We start from the raw sequence: 15,592 nt of genomic DNA, 5'->3' as shown, positions 1-15,592 counted from the left end.
TAATTTTTTTTGTTAATTTTTATTTAGCTTCCAAAGTTAAAAAAGGAAATAAAAGAAATTTATTTTTTTGAATGAAGGCGTTGAAAATGAACAAAAATATTGAAATAAAAATTAATTATGATAACTAGTTTTCAAATTTAAAGGTTCAAGATTAAGATCCTTTAGCCGAAGTCGTAAGAAATTTTTTTTTAAAACTACAAATTTGAAAAACTGAAATTAAAATTTTTTCTGTAGATCGGGGATCTTGAAAATGAACAGAGACATATCCCAGGTAACATGTGCTTGAACAAGATTTAGGTACCCGTGCCTTGAGCAAAATCCCTAGTTGCTAGTGTCTTTTTTTACATATGGGTCTTGCTCAAGTTCATGTAGAAAGAACTGATTCAAGAGTTATATATAACTAGCTCGACATTTTGTGCAAGAATATGAGACAAGTCTAATGTAAGGTGCATTAAAAAACTTTCTGACGCATTATTTGAATCAGAAAATCACAACAGACACTTACCCATGACTTGCTCAAGATTTGCTCAAGATCCGTAATTCTCAGTAATTTCTTCATTTCTAAAGCATTTGTCAACCAAAAACTAACAGTAAATGTTGAAGCGTGACTTGCTCAAGATTTGCTCAAGATGCATCGTGCATTATATATTTTATAGCACTTTTTCCCCTCCACTACTTGAAGATGTATTGATTCAGTGGCGCTCATTTTAAAATAATTTTGTCTCGATCGATAAAACAGTAGATCTATACTCTAAAAGGTTAAGCTGAATGAGATCCACTGATCCTATACTAAATATAGGAGGGGTAGAATGATGCGAACGGTCATTCGAAAACATTTGATCTTGAGCAGATCTTGAGCAAGTCTTGCATAAGTATATTCAGCATGCTTCTGGTGTCAGTCTTTCTCAAGAATTGATATAGTTACCTAGGTAATTTGTGCTTGAGTAAGATTTAGGTGCCAGTGTCTTGAGCAAAATCCCTAGTTGCTAGTGTCTTTTTCTACTTATGGGTCTTGCTTAAGTTCATGTAGAAAGAACTGCTTCAAGATTTATATTTAACTAGCTCAAGACATCTTGTGCAAGAATATGAGACAAGTCTAATGCAAGGTGCATTGAAAAACTTTCTGACGCATTTTTTAAATCAGAAACTCACAACAGACACTTACCCATGACTTACTCAAGATTTGCTCAAGATCCGTAATTCTTAGTAATTTGTTCATTTCTAAAGCATTTGTCAACCAAAAACTAACAGTAAATGTTAAAGCGTGACTTGCTCAAGATTTGCTCAAGATGCATCGTGCATTATATATTTTATAGCACTTTTTCCCCTCCACTACTTGAAGATGTATTGATTCAGTGGTGCTCATTTCAAAATAATTTTGTCTTGATCGATAAAACAGTTAGGTCTATACTCTAAAAGGTTATGCTGAATGAGATCCACTGATCCTATAGTAAATATAGGAGTGGGAGAATGATGCGAACGGTCATTCGAAAACATTTAATCTTGAGCAGATCTTGAGCAAGTCTTGCACAAGTATTATCAGCATGCTTCTGGTGTCAGTCTTTCTCAAGAATTGATATAGTTACCTAGGTAATTTGTGCTTGAGTAAGATTTAGGTGCCAGTGTCTTGAGCAAAACCCCTAGTTGCTAGTGTCTTTTTCTACTTATGGGTCTTGCTTAAGTTCATGTAGAAAGAACTGGTTCAAGATTTATATTTAACTAGCTCAAGACATCTTGTGCAAGAATATGAGACAAGTCTAATGCAAGGTGCATTGAAAAACTTTCTGACGCATTTTTTGAATCAGAAACTCACAACAGACACTTACCCATGACTTGCTCAAGATTTGCTCAAGAACTGTAATTCTCAGTAATTTGTTCATTTCTAAAGCATTTGTCAACCAAAAACTAACAGCAAATGTTGAAGCGTGACTTGCTCAAGATGCATCATGCATTATATATTTTATAGCACTTTTTCCCCTCTACTACTTGAAGATGTATTGATTCAGTGGTGCTCATTTCAAAATAATTTTGTCTTGATCGATAAAACAGTTAGGTCTATACTATAAAAGGTTAAGCTGAATGAGATCCACTAATCCTATAGTAAATATAGGAGGGGTAGAATGATGCGAACGGTCATTCGAAAACATTTGATCTTGAGCAGATCTTGAGCAAGTCTTGCACAAGTATATTCAGCATGCTTCTGGTGTCATTCATTCTCAAGAATTGATATAGTAAGTTTATCGATAAGCATCTTCAGATGTTCTCAATTTTCTTACACAATTCTTGAGCTATAATCTGGCCGAAAGTTCTTGTACAAGGCTTGTTCAAGATTTGCCAATTGAATTTGCTTCAAGTATCTGGAGCAATACCCATAGGTAGAAAAAGACACTAACTATCGAAATTGCGACCAGATTTGCTCAAGCCTTGAAAAAGATTGCTATATGGGTATTGAAGTAAAAATTAATTATCATTCTAATTATTCTCCGTCATAATGTATATTCAAATCAGACATTACAGTTTCGTTGAACTAATAAAAAACTTTTGCATTAGTTATTTGTGTGATAATATAAAGTTACCGTTGGATCATTATGAAATATTGAAAAAAAAATGTGAACTAAAAAGTTTCTGTTCTGCATAATACATTGAAAATAGTTAATTAAAATTTTTTATCCACTAAACTTCATACCAAATTGGAATAATGGTGTTTATTAATGTATTAAACGCTTAAGTATTCATTGAAAAAGTTGATTAACTTTAATATGAATATCGACTCTTTTTCGCATGAATTATGCACGGTGTCGAGAAAGCTTCTAAAAAAAAAAAAAAAAGAATATACAATAGGATTCGAACCGGCCACTGCAGATTTCCAATTTTTGGTGTTATTGGACCCGACTAGAGTGTACATAGTATATTCAATGAAATCGATTCGATTTGTTAAAGCAGTTTGGTTAGTTGTTATAAAACCTCTCGTTTTATTAAATAACTTAAACCGAATAATAAATGAATGAATCTATTAGGTATGATTAAACACACTGAAATCAGAATACATTATATACAATGAAGATCATGAATTTTCGTGGGGTAATCGTAAACTGGCTGTTACTATTATTCGTTTGCACTGGGATCATAGTTATATACGATAGCTATATACGTCCATAAAACGATGCTTGTACTAATTTTGTTGGTAGGTCAACGGCCAATGGGATTCAACGTTCAGCAATCCCCGGAAAATTAAATGAATTATTCATCGGAATTGGTAATGCGTGAAACTACCGGCATTTTCTGGCCAAACTCCTCCTACTTTTTACTACTATTTGTTCCGTTATTATCTCGGTAATTAACAACCGAATGCGTAATGAAAAAAAATTTATTTTTGCTCTAAACAAATTAAGTATTTAATTATTTTACTGGATATTTTTAGATCTTTATGATCTAATTATGCAAATCTGGTCAAATCTTTATGATCTGATTATATGTGATCATTAGATCTGATCAGATCTTTATGACCTGATGAGATCATTATGATCTGGTCAGATCTTTATGATCCGATAAGATCTTTATGATCTGATAAGATCTTTATGATCTGATCATATGTGATTATTAGATCTAGCCAGATCTTTATGATCTGAGCATATGTGATCGTTATATCTGATTAGATATTTATGATCTTATTATGTCATAGTTAGATCTGGTCAGATCATTGTGATCTGATCTGATCTATATAATCTGATCGAATCTGTATGATCTGATTACAAATGATCTTTATGATCTGATCAAATCTGTATGATGTAATTACAAATGATCTTCATGATCTGATCACAAATGATCTTTATGAACTGATCACAAATAGTCTTTATGATCTGATCACAAATTATCTTTATGATGAGGTCAGATTTTTATGATCTGGTCAGATCTTCATGATCTGATCAGATCTTTATAATCTGGTCACAAATTACTTTGATGATCTGGTCACAAATTATCTGATCACAAATTATCTTTATGATCTGGTCAGATCTTAATGATTTGATCGGATTTGTATGATCTGATCACAAATTACATTAATGATTTTTATGATCTGATCAAAAATTATTTTTACAATCTGATCTCAAATGATCTTCATGATCTGCATGATCTGACTTCATGTGATCCACAGATCTGCCTAGCCAGATCTGTATAGACCTATATGCTCTTATCACATATGATCAGAAAATCTGGTATAATCTTGATGATCCGAATGGATGTGATTAGAAGATGATATTACATTGATCAGCTGAAATATGCATGATTTGATTAATCAGATCAGGATTTTAGTAATCAGCAGACTGATTTTTCAGATCTAACCTCATATAATTGCTAAAATTTAGTCAAATTCTTATGATTTGATTACTTAGATCTAGTTAGATTCCTATGATCTGATCACACAGATCTAGTCAGATCCTTATGATCTTATCACACAGATTTCTATGATCTGATCATACTAATCTGGTCAGATTTTGATGATCTGATCATTTAGATGGGGTCAGATTTTGATGATCTGATCAAACAGATCAGGTCAGATCTATTTAGATCCTTAAATAATTTTAATATGTTGATAGTCGCATCAATATAATCGGATCTGAATACATCTAACCATTAGTTTTAATCAGATCTAAGCTTTAATGATAACACCTATCGAAAAAGGAACAAAAAATTCTCAAACTTGAACATCAAAAGCTTTGAAACAAAAACAGTCACCATTGATACATTAAATCATTTAAAGCTGGTGTAGAATCGAGTTAACCATTTCCGGATAATCTGGAACGAACAGAAAGAGGATTCATGGATATCTCTTAAGCGTACTGGTGCGTTTATGGAGACCGATTCATCGGAAACCCCCCTTGAGTGCATTTCGATTATCCCCAAGAGGGCTGTAAGCTGTAACAAGAGTGCAGGCGATAAAGACTGATGGATATATAGGTTATATTGACTGTGGTGTTGGATTTGATGGTAACGATCGATGAGTTGGTAGTCAATAGTCGGTCACTCGAGTGGAAGCAAAGGGAAAGACAAGAATCGAGGCTACATTGAACCCTCTTTATCCTTCTTCGAATTTAAATCCCTTATGTCTTTATAACTCACTTTACATCTTTTCCACTCCTGTTGTACATCAGCCCTCACTCAACGGCTCACTGGCTCCCGCTTGCTTCTTTAAACTTATGTTGAGCACTCGAATATCCATTTGCGAGTCCTCTGTGGAATAATGCGAATGACTGATTCCGTGAGAATCTAGAATGAGAATGAGAATGGAAATTCGAAATTGTAAGCGGGTTTGCTGATCGTGACCCAGTTGTTTAACAAACTATTTCAACGTTCGAGTAGATATGGAACATGATGCTCTTCCTCATTTGGGTTGGGGAGGAGGAGGAGGAGAAGGCGGATGAGAAGATTAGCTTTTCGTGAGTTTTGCTGTTGTATGTTTGTCAGGTACAAGGAGGTTATGATAAGAGGGCAACTTTTGATTATTTCCGTGACTACCGAAATTTTAGAATAAGAATTATGCATTTCAGGTTAAAAGATGAGATTATTCATAAAGTTTATCAAATTTGTCTAATCAGATTATAAGATTTTACCAAATATATGAGATTAAATTTTAAGATCTGAACAGATCTAAATGATCTGATTATAGGACCTGACCAAATCTATAAAATTAGTATATAAGATTTATATGATCAATGCAAATGAGCAATATAAGTAGGTCATAAAATCTATGTAATAAGATCATGATATTTGTGTGATCAAATTATAGAATTTAGTTAAATACGTATGACCATATATGTGTGATCACATCATAAAATTTGGCCGGATTTGTGTGATCAGATCACAGGATGTGATCAGATCGTAATATCCGGTTAGATCGTAATATCCGGTTAGATCGTAATATCCGGTTAGATCGTAAGATCTGGTTAGATCATAAGATCTAGTCAGATCGTAAGATCTGGTCAGATCTATATGATCAGATTTATATGATCAGATTTTAAGATATATATGATCAGATCGTAAGATCTAGTCAGGTCTATATGATGAGATAGTAAGATCTGATAACAAGAGTTAGTCGTCAGATCTGATAACAAGAGCTAGTCGTCAGATCTGATAATAATGTTCACATAGAAAATGTGATCATTAATCTGACCATATATGTGTGTGATCAGATCATGAGAGCTGGTCAGATCTAGCGATCAGATCATAAGATCTGATCAAACTTATGTGATCAGGTAAGAATCTAGGGATCAGATCATAAGTTCAGATCAGATTTATATGATCAGATCGTTAGATCTAATCAGATCTATATGATGAGATCATAAGATCTAATAGCAAGAGCTGGTCATCAAATCTGATAATAATGTTCACATAGAAATTGTAATCATTAGATTTGACCATAGATATGTGTGATCAGATTATGAGATCTAGTCAGATCTAGGGATCAAATCATGTATTCTGATCATATCTAGGTGATCAGGTCGTAGGATCTGCCTTTACCAGAAAATCAGACCAGATCTAGAGTGATCAAATCATAAGATCTGGTCAGACCTATATGATGAAATCGTAAGATCTGATAACAAGAACTGGTCGTCAGATTTGATAATAATGTTCACATAGAGAATGATATCATTAAATCTGGCTGTATAGATGTGGATTCAGAACATTAGATTTGGTCAGATCTAGGGATAAGGTTATAAGATCAGGCCAGATCTGTGTGATCAGATCATAAGATCTGATCAGATCTATGTGATCTGATCATAAGATCTAATCAGATCTATGTGATCAGGCTATGATCTGATCAGATCTATGTGATCTGATCATAAAATGTCATCAGATCTGTGTGATCAGATCATAAGATCTGATCAGATCTATGTGATCTGATCATAAGATCTAATCAGATCTATGTGATCAGGCTATGATCTGATCAGATCATAAAATCAGGTCAGATCTGTGTGATCAGATCATAAGATTTGTTCAGATCTGTGTGATCATATTAAAAACCTAATCGTTGAATTCGAACTTATGATCAGATCTGAAAAGTCTGATCCTTATGATCATAAATTTTAATTAATAAATCTGGCCACATTGTACATGACATCGAAATTGAACTTACTAATCAAGTAAGACAAAAAATAAATTTTAAAACAATCTAGAAAAAATCTCAATTTTAAACCCCATCACAATCAATAAAGTTCATTATCAAAACTCTATCACCATGCCCATTTTCTTTCCAATTATTTTTCCCCATCGGCACAACATTCTGGTACATTACCATTCTCACCGTAACACTCTATTTTCCACTATCACCTCAACACTCTTTATCCGACTTTTCTATTTTTCATTTACCTTTTTCCACCTTTCTCTCTTTATTTTACTTTGTTACCATCACGCGCTACGTGACCCACACACTGATAGTCATTCTCATTTAGTTTTCCTTCTATTTCGTTTATTTATTTTACTTTTTACTTTTCACTGCCCTTCTCCCTTCCTGTTTATTATTCTATTTTTTTCAGTTACGTTTTCAACATTCCAATGCCGTGAGAAATTCAAAAGTTTGTTTCCAATCCTGCTAAAAGCACGGAAAAAACCCGACTCACTTCCCCGAAAAGCTCATTGTATTCACGACAATGTTTAAAAAACTCTGTTGAATTCATGGAAGCTCATAATTAGAAAAATATGTTAGGGTGCTTTTTTTTTTTGGCTTTCAAATCTAAAATTTCAATACAAATTAAACTTTTCAATTTATGGGTGCGTTCGTGCGTTGGTTAGCTAGCTCGTGCGTGCTTTCATTTATTCGTCGTTTACTTTTTTCAGGTACATCCCACATTTCTGTTTGAATTCTATTCCTTGGTAGCTTTTCCACCGATCGATTCAGCCCCGTTTATTTAGTAATGCATTTCCAAGAACAATAAATCACCCATTTTCTTTTTTATTGGAGTAATAAATAAAAAAAAAAAAAAAATTAGTGTAATTAAAAAGAATAAAGGTAAATTCTACGGAGTAAAGATTCATCAAAAGAGTTTTTACTAAAAATTAATACTATTTTCAATATCAAACGTCGATAAAAAAATAATTATCTGCTGTACACTACAAGAATAAATTTAAAAAATAATTTTAATAAGTTAATTACAAATAAATTACACGAAATTAATTTTATTTACAATTCTATTTTAAAGCTCGTTTAAATTTTCCCGCAGATAATATTTTTTTCATACGAATTGAACGCCCTCTTTCGTTCCGATAAGTGAATCATAAACAAGAACCAATCAAAGACTGTATTATCGGCGGTCGGCCAGCGAAACAATTAAGTATAGTATTCAGCTGTCTTCAAGCTGTATTTACAAATAAATTTTTCTATATGGCTGCTCGAAGGACAGAAAATTTATCCAACTGCCAGCCGAAAAAAATCAATTATAATTAAACAAATCAATATTAAGCTGCAATTTTCAATCCGTAAGTTCCTAAAAGGCAGATAAGAAGATTAAAAAATAAATTGAGTTGAAAAATTGATTTTTTCAAAAGTTATCGTGTTTGCCCCTCCATAAAAACATTAAAAATCCACACAAGCTCTTAAAATCACTTTTTAAGGTAAAAATGGCAATTAATCGATTTAAAAAAATTTTTGATAAGTTCAGAGATAAATTTTCTTTCTAACAGTGTGCTTTTTGTATTATTTAAATTTATATTATAACTGTTAAGTGGGATTTAATGTGACAAAACGTTGGCATCTTGATTTTTCCGCGCTCGGAGTTAAGGTATGCTAAACATATGGGCGGAATGAAAAATATTGTCCTCACGTCGAATCCTTAAAATTACGATCGTTGAATTATTTTAGGCGTTTAATTGGTTCCGAACCTTAAACTTTTTATATAAATTATTTGTGAAGTATTATTATTAAATCCACAGATTCGGTAGAATCTGGCGCCAAGTTCCGTTCAAATCCGTTGTAAACGGAGCGCCAGACTACCGAGTGTGTTTACTGTAAGCAGAACGGTATTTCGAGGTTGCAAAATTTTATTTAATTCTACGGTACTTCTTGTTCCTAAATTTTATATTATAACAGTAATTCATACTTTATTTTACTGATATCAATTAATTATATTCAATTATAACCATTAATTTACTTGAAATTATTAAATTTTATCAGCACAAACTATAGCAAGCTCAAAAATTTCGATCCTGACTTTTTTTCGATGTAAAAAGTGACATGCCACAGACTAAGTAATTCGAGAATGCATGGTAATCCTCCAATAGATGGGAAACTACAGTTAAAAAAATAAATTTCACAGCTTGCATCTACACTCGCCAGGGTGCGCTGCAATTATTTTTACATAAACTGTAGCTTCAAGGGGATAGTTTGCTATAAAAAATGCAGCCAACTTGAGATTTAAGTTAGTACCAATTGCAAATTTTTATTATAATTACAAAAAATACTGAAATCCGAACAAAAACAGTTTCACTGTAAAAAAATCGCGCCAAGTCCACGTTCATAAGACTATTAAGAAAAAAAAATTTTTTTTTTCTTTACAAAAAGATATAAAATAGAAAAATTAAAAAATCCAAGTAACCGATATGATTGTATATGATTTTCGGAAATTAAAAAAAATTTTGTTGTAAATTTAAAAATTAAGAAAAAAATTTTGGAACGTTCTTGGTGTACGTCATTGTGTATTTCAATTTTTTTAAAGTCCTAGTAAATAGATTTTACGAATTTCATTAAAAGTAAAATATTTTGCAACCACGCACACTAAATACGTTCCAAAATTTTTTTTTTTAATTTTTAAATTTACAACAAAATTTTTTTTAATTTCCGAAAATCATATACAATCATATCGGTTACCTGGATTTTTAATTTTTCTATTTTATATCTTTTGTAAAGAAAAAATTTTTTTTTTTCTTAATAGTCTTATGAACGTGGACTTGGCGCGATTTTTACAGTGAAACTGTTTTTGTTCGGATAGTTCATTAACAATGATCTAGTTAAAAATTATTTTAATTTTTTTGACATTTTTTGGTTAGTTTATGCGCTGACATGGTACATACAGACGATGTTGTGACTGTTATATATACAGTTGAAACTCGCTGTATAGGCCGGTCGCGCCACGAAAATACGAAAGAAAGCGAGGTACTGTGCTGCCGAGCCAGAAAATATGCGTAGCGCGCATGCGTTAGAGCAGGCCATAAAAGTTGCTCTTCCTGGAGTAAATTGCTGCCAGAAAGAGCGTACTTTCGGCTAGGAGAGCAAGAAAATGTTATTTGAGACTACGTTAGATTTTGACAATATTTTCCTTATCACTTGGATAAATTTCTTGAAATAAATATTTTCACGAACCTAAATCGTCGATAGAGATATAGACGTTTGATAGTTTTGCCCATCGAAGAGACTTGTCTTATGTCCATATCTTCCTCACAGTCGAGCGCCAGTGAATCCTCTCAAATTTATAAGACCAGTTAGTTTCTCCGTGAATTTACAACTATATCTATACTCTGGTACTTTCAGTACACCTCAAACTCTTTCCTCTTTACACTCCGGCTCTTGTCACCCCAAGATTTGCAGTGTATGTCGCCTCTGTTGTATATTATGTCCCAAAGTCCTTTATAATACACTAGTTGAGATAAAAAAGTTTTTATCTACTTATCGTTTTTCACTATCTCATATTTTATACATAATATTCTCTTTTTTTAAATTTACGACTGAACTTTCTTTAAGGAGATCCACGCAAAGTGGTCAAATTTTTAAAACTTCCTGAAAATTTGTAATTAATTCTAATTTAGTCCTAATTTATTATTAAAAGTCTATATTTTATTAATTTGTAAAGAAAATTTTGTTTAATCAATAAGAAAATCGATTTTTTTCTCCTAGTAACTTTTCAGCCGTACTAATTTGTATCCGGGACAAATGTTGTGTTAATAGTTTTAAGAACAAATTTTGTTTATGTTCGTTATTAATTAACACCTAAAGCGGCATGATGGCCGAGCGGACTAAGTCATTATCCCGTTAGTTCGTTCGTGCATCATGCCGTGAGGCGAGGGTTCGAGCCCCGACGGTTGTTCGAATAGTTCCAACACCAACCGTCGGGGGTCGCTCCGGTAGCCAAACTGTACTGGCATGGGTTTTCTCTGTGGTTTCCCCATCGCCACTATTCCAACACCGATAGAAAGGGGTGAGGAATAGGGTGAATACAGTACAGAAAGCACAAGTCGGTTCACAGCCGCATTGAGAATAAAGTTATGTGCGAAATTATATGTTGATTATAAAAAAGTGGAGAACATGTTGTTGATTATAAAAAGAGTGGAGAATATGTTGATAATAAAAGAGTTGAAAAATTGTGTTGATAATATAGAGCGGAGCATATGTTGATAATAAAGAGTTGAAAAAGAGACTACATGCGGAGATGCTGAGACAATTAGCCTTGTAAAAACAATAAATCGGTATACAAGTAAAACTCATAATAATAAATAATAATCCACAGATTCGGTAGAATCTGGCGCCAAGTTCCATTCAAATCTGCTGTAAACGGAGCGCCAGACTACCGACTATGTTTACTGTAAGCAGAACGGTATTTTGTGGTTGCAAAATTTTATTTAATTCTACCGTACTTTTTTTTTCCTAAATTGTATATTATAACAGTAATTCATACTTTATTTGACTGTTATTAATTAATTATATTCACTTATAACAATTAATCTAATTGAAATTATTAAATTTAATCAGCACAAACTATAGCAACGCAAAAATTTCGATCCTGACTTTTTTTCGATGGGCAAAGTGATCTGCCACAGACTAAATAATTCGAGAATACATAGTAATCCTTCATTAGATGGGAAACTACAGTTAAAAAAAGATATTTCACAGCTTGCATCTACACCCGCCAGGGTGCGCTGGAATTATTTTTACATAAACTGTAGTTTCAAGGGAATAGTTTGCTATAAAAAATGCAACCAACGCGAGATTTAAGTTGGTACCAATTGTAAATTTTTATTATAATTACAAAAATACTAAAATCCGAACAAAAACAGTTTCACTGTAAAAATCGCGCCAAGTCCACGTTCATAAGAATATTAAGAAAAAATTTGTTTTCTTTACAAAAATATATAAAATAAAAAATTAAAAATCCAAGTAACCGATATGATTGTTTATGATTTTCGGAAATTAAAAAAAATTTGTGTTATAAATTTAAAAATTAAGAAAAAAATTTTGGAACGTACTTGGTGTGCGTCATTGTGTATTTAAATTTTTTTAAAGTCCTAGTAAATAGATTTTACGAATTTCATTAAAAGTAAAATATTTTGCAACCGCGCACACTAAATACGTTCCAAATTTTTTTTTTAATTTTTAAATTTGTAACAAAATTTTTTTTAATTTCCGAAAATCATAAACAATCATATCGGTTACTTGGATTTTTTAATTTTTTATATTTTTGTAAAGAAAAAAACAAATTTTTTTTTCTTAATAGTCTTATGAACGTGGACTTGGCGCGATTTTTTACAGTGAAACTGTTTTTGTTCGGATATTAATTAACACCTAAGTTTATCAAGATCGTCTCAGCAAGCTAAATTCTTTATTTGTGTTTTTTAATTATCCTAAATAATTTATAGTTAAATATATAAACAATAATGTTTCTAAGGATGAAACAGTATAAAAGTCTTTTTAATAAACAACTTCATGTGCACATTTTGTACTTGTCCCACCAGCCACAATAAAAAAAATTTTTTTAATTGTTTCTACGTAGGTAATCAGTCTAATTCTTCATAATATCGAATGTTTGTAGGATAAATTCTGCATTGAGAGAGAAGTATTTTTTAAAAGTTTAGTGGTCGAACTGAAATTGGACTTTAAGTATACCTTTGGTGAGAGAGAAGGATTTTTCGTTGTCCCACCAGTCACACTCATTCAAATGATAATTACGAGAAACTTAAAAAGTAATCGAGGTTTTTCGCAAAGGGATGTTGTTAATTAGTTATTCTTCTATATTATAAGATAAATTTTACTATAGTATAAGTTTTAGTCACATTATTATAGCTTATAATTGATGGAATTCCAGAGTCATATGTCCCACCAGTCTCTATTGAATGCTCCATCAGTTAATAAAATATTAATGATTATTTAATGAATAAATTTTTCGGGAATTTCCTCAAAAATGTTATTAATTAATTTAAAAATTAATTTTAAGATGCATAACAGAAGTATTTCTACGTAATATTTTTTATAGACATTCTTTGCACTAGACAGGTACTTGAATCTCTTGAAAAAAAAAAAAAAAAAAGTCAGGACTCGAACCCGGTACCTTCAAGTCCAAATTTTGACCCTACTAATTTTTTAAACTTAAACTTTAAAAGCTTATAACTCTGGAACTAATTGCTCAATTTAATGAATCGAGGGCTCATTTTGTTCCTCATTCTGTCCTCATCCAAAAAAATCACACTAAAATCCAAAGTACGGTAGGTCGATTTAGTGCTTAGAACGATATCAGTGCAGAGGTGACGAGAATGAACGTTATAAGGCCGAGTGTGTGATTTACGATATTTTTTCGAGCAGAATCTTGGCACGAATTACATGGAAGGCATTCAAGCACGTCTAGCTATTATGGCTTCTGACGTAACACTAAATCCCGAGAGACTCGAAACTGCCGCGTGAAACTTATTGCAATTATTACTGTGAATTCATGGCTTTTTTTGCGATACGTGACGTTTTTTAACGTATATTCATTTAATCTCTTCTTTTATCTTTGCAGTTACCTGCCGAGTTCTTTTCAATGAGCTACTTTATTTCTAAAGTAACTCGCCGAACCTACGAAAAATAAAATAGATAAAATTCTATGGGTTATAAAAGTTAACTTAATTTTTATGGTTATTTTCATTTTGTAAACGTGATCTTTCATAGTATTGTAACTTGGGTTATTATTCTATACAAAATTACCAGACTTAACTATATATTTCCATATTCGACCAAATTATAAAAATATAACTTGAACAGCTTCACTATATCTGAATAATGTAATCAGATTTTATTGGTCATAGCTAATCTTAAATAACTAAATCTGATCACATATGACCAGTTATGATTACACATAACCATATATGATCAGACATGACCAAATCTGATTACACATGACCATATATGATCAGACATGACCAAATCTGATCATATATGACCATATCTGATCAGATTATACAAATATAAGCAGATATTTTTGATCAAATTTGATTATATGTGAACCGATTTGACTATATGTGATTAGATTTGACCACATGTAACCATAAGATAATGATCTGACCATATCTGATCACATGTGACTTGATGTTGACCGTATGTTGACCACATTTAGTCATATTCAACTAGATTATAATAATCTGACCAAATTTGATTGATCATAGTTAATCTTATACGACCAAATTTGATCACATATCAACAGTATGATTACACATGACCAAATATGATCAGATATGACCAAATTTGACCATACTCGATCAGATTATAAAAATATAACCAGATCTGTATGATCAGATTTGATCATGTGTAATCAGATTTGAGTATGTGTGATCAGATTTAACCACATGTTGCAATATTCAGCCAGATTAGAATAATCTAACAAGATCTTTTGGGTCACAAATGATCACATATGATCATAACTGATCACATATGACCAGATAAAATAATATCTGATCATATTTGACCAGATCAGATATGATCATAGATGACTAGATCAGATCATATATGACCAGATTATATATAGTCAGATTGTATATGATCAGATCATAAATGGCTAGATCAGATCATATATAATCACATTATAGATGACTAGATCAGATCATATATAATCAGATTATATATGATCAAATCATAGATCAGATCATATATGGTCATATATAATCACATATAACCAGATCAGATTATATTTAATCACATATGATCAGATCATATCTGATTACATATGATCAGATTATATCTGATCACAGAATCAGATTATATCTAATCACATATGATCAGATCAGATTATATCTAATCAGATCATAGATAACTAGATCAGATTATATCTAATCAGATCATAGATTACTATATCAGATTATATATGGTCATATCTGATTACATATGATCAGATTATATCTGATCACAGAATCAGATTATATCTAATCACATATGATACGATGATAACTGATCACATATGATCAGATTATATCTGATCACATATGATCAGATTATATTTTATCACATATGATCAGATTATATTTGATCACATATGATCAGATTATATTTGATCACATATGATCAGATTGTATTTGATCAGATCATATCTGATCACATATGATCAGATTGTATTTGATCAGATCATATCTGATCACATATGAGCAGATTATATCTGATCACATATGGCCAGATCAAATTATATCTGGTCATATATGGCCATATTATATCTGATCACATATGGCCAGATCAGATGATATCTGATCACATATGACCACAACTGATCATATATCACCAAATCTAATTTTTTCCCCCAGGATTAGTTTCAGCTTAATTATCGGAGAAGTAACAAACATTTATCTCAACCAAACATTAGTTAGAGTATTA

The 15,592-nt window shown here is 31.7% G+C and overlaps 1 protein-coding gene and 1 long non-coding RNA gene across 2 annotated transcripts in view; one reads left to right on the top strand and one right to left on the bottom strand.

Annotated features, from left to right (window-relative positions):
- LOC123263646 overlaps window positions 1–902 on the top strand; it is a 342,430-nt gene extending 341,528 nt beyond the window's left edge. The window contains exon 3 of the long non-coding RNA XR_006509199.1: window positions 774–902. This is a non-coding gene — a long non-coding RNA (uncharacterized LOC123263646). The remainder of the gene's footprint in view (window positions 1–773) is intronic.
- LOC123263534 overlaps window positions 1–15,592 on the bottom strand; it is a 111,960-nt gene that overhangs the window by 51,069 nt on the left and 45,299 nt on the right. The window lies entirely within an intron of this gene.

The sequence above is a fragment of the Cotesia glomerata genome, linkage group LG4, assembly GCF_020080835.1.
Source record: "Cotesia glomerata isolate CgM1 linkage group LG4, MPM_Cglom_v2.3, whole genome shotgun sequence".
NCBI classification, from domain to species: Eukaryota; Metazoa; Arthropoda; class Insecta; order Hymenoptera; family Braconidae; genus Cotesia; species Cotesia glomerata.
This window is presented reverse-complemented; position numbering and strand designations above follow the sequence as displayed.